Consider the following 16,178-nt stretch of genomic DNA (forward strand, 5'->3'; position numbering starts at 1 on the left):
TTTTCTGTTGATAACCTTTGTTTTCCTTTATCATATGCCGGCCGGTGTGGCCGTGCGGTTATAGGCGCTTCAGTGTGGAACCGCGTGACCGCTACGGTCGCAGGTTCGAATCCTGCCTCGGGCATGGATGTGTTTGATGTCCTTAGGTTAGTTAGGTTTAAGTAGTTCTAAGTTCTAGGGGACTGATGACCTCAGATGTTAAGTCCCATAGTGCTCAGACCCATTTTTGAACCTTTATCATATACTTTCCCAGTGATGAATTTATCTATCTCACGACGATTCCAAGAAACTTAGCGCACTGTGGTGCAGCAGTCCCTAAGGCAGTAAAACAGTGTCATTAAGGAACTTGGCTCGAATTTCAATCTGACAATCTTCGTCAAGCATTTTGGTGGCTAACGTAACCACAGGAATACATTCTTTGACAAATCCACGGCAAATCACCATCCTAATCCAGTTGTGCCACTTCTAATGGCCTCAGGTTTTACTCATTCCTCCAACAAAGATTCAGGGTACTTTCTTAAGATCTCACGTTGCATTTTCCGTGGTTGTTGAGTTGCTGTGCTAACGACAGCAGCATAGGGCTGAAATGTCTTCATTACTGTAAGGTAATGTGTTTGGTAAGACAATTTGGCAGCCGTAAAATTACCCTTACTACATTTTCTTGACGTGTAGTTAAATCTCTGCACCGTTGCGTGCAAAAGGTAGTCGAGCATATTACACTGTCTTCTGACTGGTTTGATGCGGCTTGCCGAGAATTCCTTTCCTATACCAACTTTTCGTTTCAAAGTAGCATTTGCAGCTTACGTCCTCAATTACTTGCTGGATGTATTCCTGTCTCTCTCTTCCTTTGCAATTTTTACCCCCTACAACTCCCTCTAGTTATAGTAGCATGGAAGTTATTCCCTGTTGTCTTAACGGATGTCCTGTCATCCTGTCCCTCAGTTTTGTCAGTGTTTTCCATGTATTCCTTTCCTCGCCGATTCCGTGGAGAATCTCTTCATTCCTTACGTTACCATTCCACCGAATTTTTAAAATTCTTCTGTAGCACCTTATCTCAAACGCTTCTTCTTTTCTGGTTTTGCCGGCCGAAGTGGCCGTGCGGTTAAAGGCGCTGCAGTCTGGAACCGCAAGACCGCTACGGTCGCAGGTTCGAATCCTGCCTCGGGCATGGATGTTTGTGATGTCCTTAGGTTAGTTCGGTTTAACTAGTTCTAAGTTCTAGGGGACTAATGACCTCAGCAGTTGAGTTCCATAGTGCTCAGAGACATTTTTTTCTGGTTTTTTCACAGCCCATGTTTCACTGCCATACAATTATGTGCTCTCCTGACCAGAAATGATCTCTTTTACTGTGCTAATATGCTTTTTATGTCGTCCTTGCTCTGTCCACGATGGGTTATCTTTGTTGTCCAGGTATCAGAACTCCTTAACTTCGTCTTCTTATTGCTTACTAAACCGGAGGTTAAGTTTCTCGCTGTTCTCATTTTTGTTACTTGTCGTTACTTTCGTCGTTCCTGATTTACTCACAATCTATATTCTGTACTCATCAGACAGTTCATTTCATTCAACAGATCGTGTAACTTTTCACGTTCACTGAAGATAATAATGTCAGCTGAGGAGGACTTTTTTTCCAGAAATCATAGTGGTTAAGACAGTAGCCTTTGATTGAGAGGAATGTGGCTTAAACCCACGTGCGACAACCTCCTAGATTAATAATGGTTTCGGTCTTTTGAAAAGACCAAGGTCGGTTTCCTTCTACCACACATCAAACTCCCACACGCACACAGACAAAAACAGACATGCAGCCCTTTTAACATATGCAGCCATCATTAACCTTGCTTCTTTCCGTACATTTAGCGAACAAGTCTCAAAAGAGCTTTGTTATCTCCAGCCATACAATAGATCACATTCCGGCTGGAATTCCACGACTGTTCTGCAAAAACTAATTTTTGTTGCAGGACGCCTGGCTACGTAATCTCAGTGGGCCTTTGTTTGCTCCCTGGGAGGTGGGGGAGTTTTTACTCGATTGACACTTCGCTAAAATATCAGCGGCGCGTGGGGAATTCGTTAAACTTCATTAATTTATATTTGGCCGAGTGTTTAATTTCATGGATTGATAGCAGTGGTGTTTTTTTTCAGTTTTGCATCAATAAATTATTCGTTATTTTGTTGGAACAAATTATTTTTTCTGGCAAAATGCGTAATTGCTGCAAGCGGAAAATATTTTGCGGGGAACATTACCAAAAGGCTGAATTCACTCCAATTGTACTTGGACAATAATTATTTCACAGAGGCTAAGTCGTCACAATTACATAATGAGTATGAGAATGATATCAAAGCGCAACAGATTCATGTTAAATGATGTAGGACGCCAGACAAAATTTTGTGAAAGACATTTGTATTCCTGCACCTCTTAAACAATTTCTTGATGCTATAATCACTTAACTATCTTCCTTTTTTTAGAAGTAATTTGCTTTTTTTAATGGTTCTAATACAGTAATAAATGTAGCATTACTTTTTCTCCTACTGTAACATCCAGAACGATATCGAATGTAAATCAGTTCTATTTCGGCTCATGCTGAACTGGTCGAGGCAGATTCACTCGCACCTGAGGATATCAGGGATAAACTGCAGCCTCTTAGGGACACGACCAATACAGCATTAAAAATTCATAACTCCTAACCATAGATACATTGTTTATTCTGGCCTAAGTATATCTTGTTGCATTAGAGTCGATCAATAGAATATGGCAGAAGGGCAATTCAGAAATTTGTCATCGGACAGAGAGACATTTTAGGAACTCCAAAGACCAGTGACACAATTTTCTGTCAGTACAAAAAAAAAAAAAAAAAAATTAAAAAAAATAAACAACTTAATAGTTTCTGAAGTTGTTAATTGAACAAACACATATGTTTGAAACAAAGTTGATACGACTAAACAAACAGATAAGCGTTAAATAAACTTGATTACGATAGCTCTAAATCCGAAAATTTTAATATATCGAGAAGAGATTGTTTGCATATACGTAGCAACTGAAGGAAGAGGGGAGGAGAAAATTACATCAACTTTGAGATGAAGTAAGTATCACTTTGGAGACAAACTCGTTTCTGGGAACGCAGCGTATCCGCATTATTAGCGATATCGTGCCACATTGTGACCAATTGTCGCATTAGATCGTCGAAATCCTGAGTCAATACGAGAACCCTGACGAAAATGCTCTAAACTCAACTGGGGAGAGATCTTGCTGGCGAAGGAAGGGTTTCTCAGTTACAAAGCCAAGCAGTAGGAATTCCCGTCGTTAGCGAGCGGGCATTATCTTTGTGGCAGTGATATTTTTCATGTCTGGTGCAAAGTGATATCAAAAGTGCGCGAGAGTTTTTCTTTTGGTCATGTGTCGTTTTTTATCTTTGCCGTAAGACTATAGAATCTCCTAGTTTTTGTTACTTCTCTGTTGTTGTTTTTTTTTTTTTTTAGTTTCTTCTCATTGTGAGTTTTCACGAATAAATATTTTTTCGTTAACTCATTATACCGGACGGCTATGCAATTATTTGCTGTAGGCAAGTCGCCTACATAATTAGTGACCCCGACGTGATCACTGACTATTCTTTGTTGTAGAAATATATTTTCCATTACCGCGAACCATGTGTGTGGCTGAGAAGGCATGAATGGGGGCGCCCGTAATTGCAACCGTTGAGTTGGTGAAGCGTTGAAACCAGCGGGTACTTCCATTGCTGTTACTTGCTGTGGTTGTGCTGCCATGGTTGTTGAACCAACGTCATTCCTTTGGTCCGGTATATGCTTTAAGTTCATATCTTTCGAAATATGCAACTGTAAAGTTTCTATCTCATTCTGAAGCCGATGAATTTCTGAAATGAATGGTCTTGGCCTGCCTTGAGAAAAGTCGCTGAGTAGAAATAAGCATACCGTGGACATAATGTACAATGGTGTTCCGACAAAGGTATCGACTGAACGTGTCAAGCCAGCATGGGTTTTACCCTCTCCGACCTCTGACACCACGCCTGTGCATCAACACATGATGGACGCAGAGCATACCGAAACACCGCTCAGTACATCGTCGTCCGAGACAGGTGAATCACCACCACGAACAACAACGTCACCGCCCCCGGGACACCCGACGCACACCAGAGCTGGACGTCGAATAAAATTCAAGTATCAAGATATCCCTGGAACTCCGCACTTTAAGGGAGAGGGGGGGGGGAGAGGGGGGGCTGTGTGGCAGTGATATTTTTCATGTCTGGTGCAAAGTGATATCAAAAGTGCGCGAGCGTTCTTTTTCTTTTTTTGTCATGTGTTGTTTTTTATCTTTGCCATAAGACTATAGAATCTCCTAGTTTTTGTTACTTCTTTGTTGTTTTTTTTTCTTCTCATTGTGAATTTTCACGAATAAATAGTTTTTCGTTAACTCATTATACCGGACGGCTATGCAATTATTTGTTGTAGGCAAGTCGCCTACATCGTGATGAAATGTAAGCCCAGGATGGCCTTCCATGAAGGGCAATAAAAGACATGCAAGCCCAAGATGACTTGCCATGAAGAGCAGCAAAACGGGGTGTAGCGTATCATCGATGTACCGCCGTGCTATGAGTAACGCGGTTGATAAGCAGAGAGGTCCTGCTATGAAAAGAAACGGCACCTCAGGCCATCGTTCCTGGTTGACGGGCCATATGGCGGCCGATATTCAGATCGCTATCCAACTGCTGTCCGGAGCATCTCCATACACGTCTTTGCTGGTCATAGGGGCTCGCTTCTAAGCGGGTCGTCGCTGAAGCCAATTCTACCCCAGGCAATGAGATAGAAGCCGAAGACGTGTCTGTAGACGCCCTGGACAGCGGTGGGATGTCAACCTGACTGTCGTCAGCTGTATGGATGGTCAACCAGAACTGATGGTTCCGCGTGCCATTTTTTATAGCAGGACCCCTCTGGTAGTCATCCGAGGTACCCTTACAGCACAGCGGTTCGTTGACTACATTCTACGCCCCGTTTTGCTGCACCTCAAGGCAAGTCATCCTGGGCTTACATTTTAGTAAGGTAATGCCTGCTCACACACGGCGGGAGTTTCTACTGCTTGTATTCGTGATTTTCTTTTGGGTCATCAGTATTAAGACTGGCTCGATGCGGCCCGCCACAAATTACTCTCCTGTGCTAACCTCTTCATCTCACGGTAGCACTTTCAACCTACGTCCTCTATTATTTGCTAGATGTATTCCAGTATCTGTCTTCCTCTACAGTTTTTGCCTTCTACAGCTCCCTCTAGTACCATGGAAGTCATTCCCTCATGTCTAAAAAGATGTCCTATCATCCCATCCCTTCTCCTTATCAGTGTTTTCCACATATTCCTTTCCTCTCCGATTCTGCACAGAACCTCCTCATTCCCTACTTTATGAGTCCATCTAATTTTCAACATTCGTCTGTAGCACCACATCTCAAATGCTTCGATTGCCTCCTCTTCCGGTTTTCCCACAGTCCATGTTTCTCTACCATACAATGCTGTACTCCAAACGTACATTCTCAGAAATTTCTTCCTCAAATTAAGGCCGATATTTGATATTAGTAGACTTCTATTGGCCAGGAAAGCCCTTTTTGCCATTGCTAGTCTGCTTTTGATTTCCTCCTTGCTCCGTCCGTCACTCGTTATTTTACTGCCTAGGTAGCAGAATTCCTTAACTTCATCTATTTCGTGACCATCGATCCTGATATTAAGTTTCTCGCTGCTCTCATTTCCACTACTTCTCAGTGCCTTCTTCTTTCTTCGATTTACTCTCAATCCATACTTTGTACTCATTAGACTGTTCATTCTGTACAGCAGATCATGTAATTCTTCTTCACTTTCACTCAGGATCTCATCAGCCACTAGTATCATTGATATCCTTTCACCTCGAATTTTAATTCCACTTTTTGACATTTCTTTTATTTCCATCATACCTCGATGTACAGATTGAACAGAAGGGGCGAAAGAATACATCTTTGTCTTACACCCTTTTTAATATGAGCACTTCGTTCTTGGTCGTCCACTCTTATTATTCCCCCTTGGCTGTTGTACATATTGTATACGACCCGTCTCTCCCTATAGCTTATTCCTACTTTTCTCAGAAGTTCGAACATCTTGCACAATTTTACATTGTCGAAAACTTTTTCCAGGTCGACAAATTCTCCGAACGCTCTTGATTTTCCGTTAGTCTTGCTTCCATTATTAACCGCAACGTTAGAATTGCCTCTCTGATCGTCATCTAGCGCATCCTTAATTTTTTTATCCATTCTTCTGTATATTATTCCTGTCAGCAACTTGAATGCATGAGTTGTTAAGCTGATTGTGCGATAATTCTCGCACTTGTCAGCTCTTGCCGTCTTCGGAATTGTGTGGATAATGTTTATCCGAAAGTGAGATAGTATGTCGTGAGACTCATACATTCTACACACTCTAACCTCCCCACAGAATTGCTTATATTTAAAATATGAACCATGCGTAAACTCGCCACAAAATAATAATTAAATGAATTTTTAATATTGTAACCTCTGAACAATATTGGCTCCCATTTATAGTCTGTGCGCAGAAATGCATTCACATTTAATGTTCCCACAAAATTCTTTTCTCATTTAATGTCAAGTTTGAAACAGAAAAATTCCTAAGCACCAAAAATAATAAAAAAGTTTAGTAACCTGATAAATTTTATGAGGACAGCAGCGCTGCCCTTCGGCCCTGTATTCTGAATAAAAAAAGCAAAAATTCTTACCTTAATAAAAACTGTAAATATATCTGCTCTTAAGAAGATATTTTTCGACACAGCTTCGTGCAATGCTGGCGTATATTTTTTTTGATTCTTGGAAGGAATGATCATGCATTGGAAATATTCTTTAAATTGAAATGAATGCTTTTCTTTAAAAGAATTACTTTATATTATAAAAATTATTATTGGGGCATTTTTTGGAACAAATTAAATTACAATTAACATACATTATTAAATATGCACAAGGCTGCTTCTTTACCTTCTACAACAATACTCGTCCTCCAGAGTCCTGACCAGAGTCGCGAGCAGAGCAGACAGCCGACGCATGCCGACTCCCTCCGACTACTACTGACTACACCAGACTACTTTCCACTCGCGCAGGCAAGCGCAGACTAGCGACAAGCAACAACTAACGATAAACTACTCCCTGGTCAGAGATTCTGTCATGCCTCGCCCATCGCCGGCAAAGCATACGTCTTACATAACCCTCCACTGGGGGGGGGGCAAAAATTTGGAAGCGATGGTGAGTCAATTGGACTTGCCATGAGCAACAAATTTTTCTTAAGTAACCAACTTTACAATCACAGAATATATACATATATATATATAGGTGCAGATCATGAAATAAAATCTAGTGCACATGCACTGAGTACAGAACATATCAGGCAATGACAAAATGTATACACAATGAGTACAAAACATATTAACAAATGGCAAAAGTGCACACGCACTGTAAAACTCTTTAGCATTTTATAACAAATAAACATAATGAGTACAAATCATATTGACAAATGACAAAAGTGCACGCGCACTGTGGTTCAGAACATATCAGCAAATCACAAAAATGTATATCCAATGAATACAAATCATGTTAACAAAATGACGAAAGTGCACACGCACTGTCGTACAGAACATATCTGGGAATCACAAAATGTATACGTAATGAGTACAAATGGCATAAAGTGCACACGCACTGTAAAACTCTTTAGCATTTTTACAACAAATAAACATATCAAGGAGTGAAATAAAGTGCACACGCACTGTAGAAGTCTTTAGCATTTTTACATAACATATCATGGAGTGAAATAAAGTGCACACGCACTGTATAAGTCTTTATCATTTTACAAGAATTTAAACGCATTGTATAAGTGTTTACCATTTTACAAGATCTAGGAAAGGAATGGGAAGGATTGCGTCATGGTTTTAGCACTTTAGGTTGCACGCATCTGCACTGAAAGTCCATATCTTTCTATAGAAGCACAACACCAAGTGAGACAATCTGAAGTTCTTTTCCTTGAAGTATTAATCAGTGTAGCCAAGACACTGAAATGTCGTAATAATATTCCATGCTATCATTTTGGTAGTACACTAGGTACACCAAACAGTGGGACCATAATAACATTTCCTTCGCTCAAGGTGGTGGACAGCATGTCGTGTCAACACCACGTTCTTGTAAAGTACACCAACATAGAATTAGTGCAAAAACCAAATATAGTGCTCCATGATCATGAGGATAGACAGGACAAACGGATATTGTAGTAATTTCCGGTAATTAGGTCAGAAGGTGAAGGACATTAAGTCACATACTAGTCTTCATTGAGAATTACACTAGTCTAACAACTGATCTGAGTAATTGGTGGCACTCATCGCCCAGTTACTGAACATTTCTGTACCATGTATGTAATATTAAGAATAATGTTCATAAATTATCTGAATATAGTAATTAATGGCACTCATTGGCCAGATACAAAGCATTGTTTTGTGCATTATTCAGAAGTGATCATTTAAAATGAGTTAATTATTGGCATAGCATTTATACATAATTCATCTAATTATAGTAATCATTGGCATCATAGGTCATCTTATCACAGTAATCAGTGGCATTCATAGGCCAGTTACAAAGCATTTTTTTATGCATTATTCAGAAGTCATCATTCAAAATGAGTTAATTATTGCCATATCATTTATAGAGTATAACAAAAATATTATTTACAGAAATTATGTGCATAGTATTTATGCATTATTACAAAGCATCATTCAGTATTACTCAGAACTGATCACTCCAGTGACATAGGACATATTGAAGATGTAACATACTATAACTATTATTCAAGGTCTGTGACTAGAAAACATTATTCAGAATTACTCAGAATTCATCATTCAAATGACATATTACTATTCAGAGCTGCTCAGTATTACTCAGAACTCTCTTAAACTGGTAGCATTATTTGGGATTGGTAATACATTTTTTTGTGCTAGCAATGCATAGCTTTGGGATCGATAATTAATTACTGGGGCATAACAATATTTGCTTTTGAGTTATTGCTGCAAAAGAAGGTGTGTAACGTCATTCGTCATGAGTCAGCTGTAGCAAGGTTATGAAACAAGTAGAGTATATGTGATCACATTCATAAATGACATAGGTTTAATGAACAACTGCTAATTGCACATTAATTTCATGAATAATTTCTCCTGCAAAGAAATACAAAATGGATTATTAAACTGAAAGAAGAAACGCATATTATGCTGAAATGTAGTGAACTTCGAATTAACTGGTAGTGAAATGAGTATAAAAAATATATATGTTCTCTAGCTGTCCTTTCCAAAACCTTCAGTCATCATACCATGTGACATAAGCCATACTGTCAAAACGAACTGCAACAAAATACTTAAATAACTACATAGCATTTCTTAACTAACAGTAAATATATAAACTTCATCATTATCCTCATCTGTAAAGAAAAACTTCATTATTCATATTACCATAACTCCATTATTATCATCACCTGTAAAGAAAAACTTCATTATCCATAGTGGCATATTCTTCATCATTATTCATAACCATTCACTATCATCTGCAAAAAAGTCACTTCATTATTCATTATACAACTATTCCTTATTTCTAGCATATTTCATCACTAAAACTAAGATGTGTAGTTCTGTCTGACAGCCTGCATCAATCGCCTCGTATTCTGAAAGAAAAAATTAGTTAAGACTGCTATCATACGATGTATATAGTATATTCTCGTTAATGCTTGTTAATTCTGATCCATTTACTCTTCGTCACGAGGTATTGCATCTTCTTTTCGTTCATTCCGAAGGTGAAATTCCCATTTCTGTTTAATTTATTTCTTTTACACGTTATTTCTTTCTGAAAATGATGAACAAAGATTAATGTCTTACATTTAATTCATATACCCATTAAATAAAAACTGGTTTATAGTAACATAATTGAGCATACAGCATAGCATGACAGAAAACGTAATATGTCAAAAACATAGACTGTGTTCAGAGGCAAAAATGTACACAGTGTATCAGAATGTAGAAGCAAAAAAAAAAAAAAAAAAAAAAAAATTAAAGTAGTCACGATGTTGAGATATCATAAGGCAAAATGTTAAAGTCAACTGGTGTTTGTTATATCTTAAATATTTCATAGTGCATACAAACAAAACAGGAAAACAATCATACGTACATGAAAAATGGAAAATATGCACGGTCTGATATATGATGACAAGAAATGTGACCTTCTTTGTGTTCAGCTTGTATGTTGTGTAGTTAATAGAGGCGAGACTTGAAGACTTTAATGGAGAGAGAATTTAATAAAATTAATATGTCACTAGAGAAAATTTCAAAATTATTCATAAGATACGTAAGTTTATCTGGAAAAATGTGCACGGTCTGATGTGTAACGACAAGAAAAGCGACCTGCTAACCTTACCTTGCCGGGCACTTGCCAAGAAAAAATACGACAATCATCAGTAAGTGTTCATGTGAATATAATTGCAAGAGTGGTCATAAAAAATTTGGAAATGGCATTACAGTGTGATAAATCATAAAGTATGTTCATTCAATAAAAGGTTTAATGTTGGAGATGTGGTGGTTTCCTTTGGTTTTTCTGGTTCTCAAAGTTTCGACGTGTACTACATTGGGGTGAGGAATGCTGCGAATCCGATATGGACCTGCGTATAGAAGCTCAAATTTACTGCATCTACTCTTTCCTCTGTTGGATAATTAGTGTGTACGTACTAATATCTTCTGTCCATTGTGAAAGTCACGGCGTGTACAAACCTGTTTTTGCTGTTTTCTCCGGCGCTCTGCGTCACGTTTGATGTTGTTCAGCGCAATGTCAATTATTTCATGGTGTCGTAGTCGACGAGATGTAGGAAAGGTTACTAATTCTGTAATTTTGTTAGGTGGTTCAACATTTTTCAGTATAACAGACGGAGATAGCATAGTAGATTCATTTGGTATGGAATTAATTACATCCTGGAATGAGAGTATGTATGTGTCCCAATCAATATGTTTTTATGGCAGTATATTCTACACAGTTTACCAGTTTCTTTCATTAATCGGTCACAAGGGTTCGAAGAAGCGTGGTACCTGGATATATAGATCGGAGAAATGTTTCTAGCTCGTAACATACGTGTTCACATAGCAGATCGAAACTGTGATCCATTGTCGGAAATTACTTTCAACACATGCCCTACATGAAATAGAAAATGTTTTACAAATGCTTTCGAAACAGTTTTAGCAGTAGCTTTGCGTAACGGAGTGAAGGTAACAAATTTTGAAGTGAGTTCAACAGCGACAAAGATGTAGCAAAAACCTCTATTAGTTCTGGGAATCGGACCAAAAATGTCTACAGCGGCCATATGTCTCAATTTAACAGGTACAATGGGATGTAATGGAGGAACATGTGAAGTCGTGTCTGATTTAGCTATCTGGCAGATTTTACATGACGCTAAAACTCGTCGTATACGTTTCTCCATGTTGGTAAAATAACAGTTCTGTCTCAGTATAAGAAAACATTTTCTGGCTCCGTAATGTGCGTAATTTAAATGAGTATACCAGATTAATTTGTTAACAAGTTCGTCAGGAATGCATAATAACCAATTGTTGCTGTCAGGATAAGAGCGGCGAAACAGAATGTTATTGCGTACAGTGTAATGGTTTCTAATGGTAACATTATTCCTATCTTGCCAAAGGTGTTTAATTTCTTTCCACACGTTGTCTTTACTCTGCTCTTGTGCTATGTCTTGTAATGACGACGAAATGAAATTTTCAAATGCAACTTGTTGAATGTACATGACGCTGAAATTTGCTTTGCAGAAGTTGGTTGCGATGTCTTGCTGATTGTTGTTAAGAGAACGGGATAGCGCGTCTGCTACAATATTTTGTGTGCCGGGAATGTGAACAATTGTAAAATTAAATTCCTACAAATAAAGTTTCCATCTACTTAATCTGTCGTGTGTAAATTTAGCCGAAAGAAAAATTGTATCGCTCTATGATCTGTGTAAACGGTAGTGTATCTTCCATAAAAAAAATGCCTAAATCTGGTAAAAGCCCATACAACACATAATGTTTCAAGTTCTGTAACAGAATAATTTCGTTCAGCAGGTGACAGAATGCCACTTGCAAAAGCGATCTTTTTAATTACTGTACAACCATCTTCTTCAATTTCCTGAAAAATATGTACGCCTAAAGCGGTGTTAGAACTGTCGGTGAGAATGGAAAAATTTCTGGTAAGATCTGGGTGCGCTAAAAGTGGAGCATTCAACAAAGCATGTTTCAAATAACATTCTCGTGAACAAGATTCTGCGTGTCAAAATTATTACTTGCGTTACTGGAATATGCAACCTGTACTGTATCTAGTCAAATTCCATCTGACGTGTCATTATTTTCGGGATGATGCTGTGGCATTTCCACTATTTGTACTGTTCTGTTATTTCTTCCTGACGTATTACGTTCTGGATGATACCTACTGTCTGGTTCAGTCATGATAATATGTTGTTGCTGATGTTCTTGCTGCCTATAAGATCGACTGTTATTAAATGTACGCTGAAAATTATGCTCATTATTTTTACGTCTGTCGTGATAGTCATTTCTATACGGTGCATTGCGATAGGAATTTAAATAGTGTGTTTTCTGTACGTACTGATTCCCTTGTTGCTGTGCGTTACTATTTGTTGGAGCTGATGCTATACGTGCACGCGGCGAAAATTAAAGCTCGGTTGACCTTGTACATTACATTGTTGGTTAGGTATGCTAACCGGCTCGCTTTCATGCTGTTGCGGTGAAAATGTCTATTGTAACCAAAATGCGTTCGCTGTTGCTGATAATTTTGACGATTGCTGAAAATGCTATACATACTGATGATTACAATTTTATCTGTTATTAAAATTACGGCGATAGTTGTCATTTCGGGAGTGTCTAAAGAGAACTGTCACTTTCAGTAAAATTTGTCATATCGGATTTTCTTTACTCATTCTTAATTCTAGATAGATCGATAGTTAAAGAGCTGTTTTGATAGATATAAAGGATAGTAGAAGAGAAGACAGCAGTGCTGAAAACTAAAGATGAAACAGCACTACTACGGCTCGGGGCCCTGTGCTCGCTACGGCATATATTCATTAAAGCGTAATGAATCCCCTGAGGTCGATTACGTGCTGCAAATAAACTTTAGCTTTTGCGTTACAGGCAATGGCTCTAAAAATTCAGAAGCAAATTGCTGTATCCATGCTAAGTCTAGTTTCTGCATTACAGGTAATACTGGTAAAAATACAAAAGCAAATTGTCGTATCCAGTCCAAAGGATGTATTAGTGTTCTGTCATTTTTAAATACCTTAGATTTTTTTACGGATAAAAATTGCTTGCAATCAACGTTATCGTCTCTGAATGTGTGAACAGGTTCAGGATTGCCTGAGAATCTGTTTGTCTGTGTCACTTCGGATTCTAAGTCGCGTAGTCTCTGTAACTTACTTAAGTTATACTGGCTGTGTGAGTGTGTCAAATGTTCGGAATGTGGCGTATGCTGTGCCGTGTTAGAGGCTAAAACATTTTTCATTTCTGTTACTTTAATACGTTCGTCAATTTGGCTGATTGTTGTTCAAATTTCTTATCGACTTCCGTATCCAGAGTGTGTGAAAGTTCTGGTGACTTTAAACTCGTCGCGTATCTCTATTGCGTTTTCTGAACATTGTTCAGTGACTGCACTAATTTCATCTCTAAGAGATTCTGTTGTGGCTACATGTGTATTATTTAATTCTTGTGCAACAGATCTAGTTTCTTCACTACTGTTCGTAGTACAAGTCTTCGTATCCTCACGTAATTGTTCTTTAGTATAATGACGTTACACGGTAACAGCTGTAATCTGTTCACTAAGTTGTTTATTCTGTTCGTTAAGATTGTCGTGTTTTTCATTCGACAGTTTGAAACTTTCATTAGGTTGTTTATAATTGCTGTCTAGTTTTTCATTAAGCTGTTTGAATTGGTTATCTAGTATTTCCTTCTGCTGTTTGAAACTTTCATTAATTAGTTCACTAAGTTGTTTGAAATGGTTTTTCTGTTTTTCATTGATTTGTTTGTGATTGTTGTCATATTCTTTCTTAAACTGTAGCAATACTGCCATAATTTTATCCAAGCTAACATTAGCAACTCTATTCTCTGTGCTGTGTGATGGTGTATCTGCAATTGTCACGTTTTGTGTATCCATTTGGATATTCTGTGATTCTTTAAAATGTTTGCTAATCGGATGTGCACTGTTGGTCACTACACCGGAATCAAATAAATCTGTCGTACTTTGAGTACACTGTTCATTTTCGTTAGAAAAATTTGTCTGTTCATTAAGTAAATTTTGCAAACCGGGTGTATCAAGCTGGGCAGCGTTCATTGTAACAGAACATCCTGCGTCATCAATTGTCGTTAAATTAACAGAGGACACAATTGAATTTATTTGTTCATCATTAGGATAAAAATCGTTACTAGCGGTCGGTACGCACTGATTGTCTACAATTAGGTGATTATCATCATTACACTGAGTGTCGCAAATACTATCGGTCAAATTATTCGAGTCAGCTATCTCACTCATTACACATCGCGATGTACTGTTAACAGTTTTTCGCGGCAATTTTCATAAATCAAAATTAAGCACAAATGAAACAACGACAATTCAAAAATGCAACAAACACAATTATAACAAAGAGCAACAAATTGCCGATGATCTGTGAAAGAAAGAGTGACAAATTAGTAAATGCGTTGCGCCAGATGCAAACTACATTTAAGTAAATAAGAGCAGATATATGACCACTTCTCAGAAGATTCACAAAGAAATACGATCCTGGCCGGAGGTCGCCAAGTGTAACCTCCCACAAAATATTATTAAAATTGAAAATGAGACAAGTGTAACCTCCCCAAAGAATTGTTTATATTTAAAATATGAACCATGAGTAAACTCCCCACAAAATAGTAATTAAATGAATTTTTAATATTGTAACCTCTGAACAATATTGGCTCCCATTTATAGTCTGTGCGCAGAAATGCATTCACATTTAATGTTCCCACAAAATTCTTTTCTCATTTAATGTCAAGTTTGAAACAGAAAAATTCCTAAACACCAAAAATAATAAAAAAGTTTAGTAACCTGATAAATTTTATGAGGACAGCAGCGCTGCCCTTCGGCCCTGTATTCTGAATAACAAAAGCAAAAATTCTTACCTTAATAAAAACTGCAAATATATCTGCTTTTAAGAAGATATTTTTCGACACAGCTTCGTGCAATGCTGGCGTATATTTTTTTTGATTCTTGGAAGGAATGATCATGCATTGGAAATATTCTTTAAATTGAAATGAATGCTTTTCTTTAAAAGAATTACTTTATATTATAAAAATTATTATTGGGGCATTTTTTGGAACAAATTAAATTACAATTAACATACATTATTAAATATGCACAAGGCTGCTTCTTTACCTTCTACAACAATACTCGTCCTCCAGAGTCCTGACCAGAGTCGCGAGCAGAGCACACAGCTGACGCATGCCGACTCCCTCCGACTACTACTGACTACAACAGACTACTTTCCACTCGCGCAGACGAGCGCAGACTAGCGACAAGCAGCAACTAACGATAAACTACTCTCTGGTCAGAGATTCTGTCATGCCTCGCCCATCGCCGGCAAAGCATACGTCTTACACCACCAACGTGAATAGTCGTTTTGCTGCCACTTCCCCCAACGATTTTAAAAATTCCGATGGAATGTTCTATATCCCTTCTGCCTTACTTGAAATTAAGTCCTCCATAGCTCTTTTGAATTCGGATTCTAATACCGGGTCTCCTATTTCTTCTAAATCGACTTCTGTTTCTTCTTCTATCACATGAGACAAATTTTCCCCCTCACAGATGCTCTCGATGTATTCTTTCCACCTATGCGTTCTCTCGTCTACATTTAACATTGTAATTCCCGTTGCACTCTTAATGTTATCACCCCTGCTTTTAATGTCACCGAAGGTTGTTTTGACTTTCCTGTATGCTGAGTCGGTCTTACCGACAATCATTTATTTTTCGATTTCTTCACATTTTCCATGCAGCCATTTCGTCTTAGCTTCTTATTTATTTCATTCCGTAGTGACTTGCATTTTTGTATTTCTGAGTCTCCCAGA

This window comes from Schistocerca cancellata, chromosome 2 (assembly GCF_023864275.1).
Source record: "Schistocerca cancellata isolate TAMUIC-IGC-003103 chromosome 2, iqSchCanc2.1, whole genome shotgun sequence".
In the NCBI taxonomy this organism is placed as follows: domain Eukaryota; kingdom Metazoa; phylum Arthropoda; class Insecta; order Orthoptera; family Acrididae; genus Schistocerca; species Schistocerca cancellata.